A 2647-nucleotide genomic window follows, 5' to 3' on the forward strand; every position below is an offset into this window, starting at 1 on the left:
TACGAAGTTGTGTCTGCCTCTCACCTCTGCAGCCAGCTCTCACCTCGCTGCCCCGGAGTGCTGTGCTCCAGCACGCTCCTCCAGTCGCAGGGCAGTCCCCTCACAGCTGGCTTGAAGAGGGCATGACACTCATCTTTCACAGAGATTTGATCAAAAGGAGTCACGGAGGCTTGAGGCGCTCCTAATGCAGTGCGAGGAGATTCTACCTCTGCTCTGGCAGCCTAAGTAATGCATTAAATCAATGCAGCTGACCTAAGGCCTATTACAATTTTTTTTTTCCTTCTTCTCAGAGTGTACAACTATCTGCAAATAAGCTATGAGATACTTATGAGTAAAATTAGTTATTTTTAGTGTCAGTGTTGTTTTTCAAATTGCAGCTGCTGCAGGTTTTTTTTTTCTTTTTAAACATTTGCAGGTCTCAAAGGTTCAGTGAGAGGGGTGTGTTATTTTTTAAAGTTAAAAAATTTCCCCTTATCAACTTACTTTTGAGTTAGGGCTGAATTTTATTCCTTTTTATGAAGTTGAAGCTTCCTATTAACAGCAGTACAGGTCATAAAGACAGGAGAAGAATTACTTTCTAGTAATTGGGCCAAAATCTGTTTTTAGTTATTCAGGTGTTGGGTTGCATTCATGAGTTAGAGCAGGATTTTTGTCATAGTCCTTTCTCACCTATTTAAAAAACCAAAACAACCCCCCAGGACAAAACACTTCTCTCCTCTCCACTTTTAACTCCTGTATATAATTTCTTTGTATACAGTAATACACTGTAGTATACCAGAGAGAGACATGAACAAGTTGCATTGAACTCAGAGGGAATCCTTGCAGGAACACACCAGAATATTTGACCAGATGAATACCTTTAATCCTGTAGGAAAGGCAGCAGGAAATAAGATGGCTGTAGGGAGAAGACAGCTAACATATTATTATTGTTGGTTTATTAGTTGTCTTCTACTAATCCTGTTTACTATTCACTAGATAAATGCACAACGCTTAAGGAGAACCTGATTTACATTTAGCTAAATACTGGAGTACAGTTAATGTTAAGTGCATGGCAGTAATTGGAATCAGACCAGGATAAGGCCAACATGATCCCAGAATCTGGTCCTACAGAGCTTTCCTAAATCCTTAGGTTTCTCCACTCTATACCTTATTTCTCCTGCTGAGCTATTGAACAAGATGGAAAAACAGAGAGGGGGATTTAGTTTCCTAGAATGGTCTGCCAGATACTTTCAGTGCCACCTCTGGGCCCTGCAAGATGCCCCAGGCACTTCTCTCTTGGGGACACAAGGCAGGACATGGGGATTATCACCGGTCTTGTATACTGTGGGAAAAAGTGCCCAAGAAGTCATGGCCAAAAACATGTTATTTGAACTGATTCTTAACAGCAGTGTTTTAAAAGCATCTGCTCTGTGATGAGCACAAAATCTAGCTGCTCTCTCAAGATGTTAACTCAAAGCCAAAGGCACACCTTGTTGCTAAAATTGTACTTCCTTCTTAATGAAATAAGCAATGATGTAACTAAAAAGACTCAACATGATTGAGAATTCTACAACAAAGGTGAGAAGAGTGGCTTAAGATTACATAAACTGCCAGAAGCTCTGAATTGACTTCAAAATGATAAGCGACTAAAACTTAGATGTGTGGAGAGCTGCTCTCCCCTCTAGCGAGTTCCCAGGAAAAACCTATTTACTAGCTATCTGCCATTTACCCGGAAGATGATAATTCTTATTAAATGGGCTAACTATCCATAGCAAACAATTTAAGACCAATTTACTGTTTTCTAATTAATTATCTACTAACAGTCTTTTATTCAAAGCATTGTTTTCATTAGTCAAGCTTTTTCAATGAATATTTAATGGAGCATATTCACGCTGTTTTTAAATTGTCCACTATTTCTGATTAGCAACTTCTCAGTGTTTTACTACCTCGGCACCTTTTAGCAAAATCCAATGATCCCTAGCATAATGTGACATAGACAAGGCATGGTTTGTAACTAAAAGTGAACTTCTAAAGGAGCACTGGTACATTAACAGTGGTTTTTTTTGTAATTTCAGATGATTCATAGTCCAAGCTTACTTGTACAGAGCAGTTACCAAGACGTATCTTAAGAATGACCAAAATGGAAAGCAGAGGGTGACTTCCCTAAATCTTCTTCCAGCTTCCTAGAAAACCAGCTTCTTGTGAAAAGAAGCAGACATTGGGACAGGACACCAGCCTTGAGACAGAGGTCCTGGACTTCACTTGGAGCTCTGCCACTGAATTGCTATTTGACCTCAGGCAAGTTATTTAAACTGATTTATATTTCCTTGCTTCTGAATTACTATTTTTTTGTTTTAAATCTATGTAAATGGTAAGCTCTTTGAGGAAACTGCAGCACCTCATTATGTTCTCAGGGACAGTGCTGAGGGCAAAGGAAAAGGGTCCGCAGGTCTGAACTCCATGTTATGTCATAACAAATACCTAAAATCACAGTGTAACAATGCAGCCCAAGGAAAGCAGCTTTCTTCTCCCACCTGCCCCAGCCTGTTCCTTCTCTGTGTCTCAGCCTGTGTGCTCAGAGCAGCACAAAGGTAGGGGGATGTAGGGCAGATCGTGAAGTGCTAAAACTTCTTAACCAAATGTAAGAGTATTCATGGTTTTGAGAAGA

General features: G+C 40.0%; 1 long non-coding RNA gene across 1 annotated transcript in view; it reads left to right on the forward strand.

Moving 5' to 3' along the window:
* Positions 1-2272, forward strand: part of LOC125332647 — a 49771-nt gene extending 47499 nt beyond the window's left edge. Inside the window, exon 4 of the long non-coding RNA XR_007206568.1 lies at positions 2055-2272. This is a non-coding gene — a long non-coding RNA (uncharacterized LOC125332647). The remainder of the gene's footprint in view (positions 1-2054) is intronic.
* Positions 2273-2647: the final 375 nt, after the last annotated feature.

The sequence above is a fragment of the Corvus hawaiiensis genome, chromosome 13, assembly GCF_020740725.1.
Source record: "Corvus hawaiiensis isolate bCorHaw1 chromosome 13, bCorHaw1.pri.cur, whole genome shotgun sequence".
NCBI classification, from domain to species: Eukaryota; Metazoa; Chordata; class Aves; order Passeriformes; family Corvidae; genus Corvus; species Corvus hawaiiensis.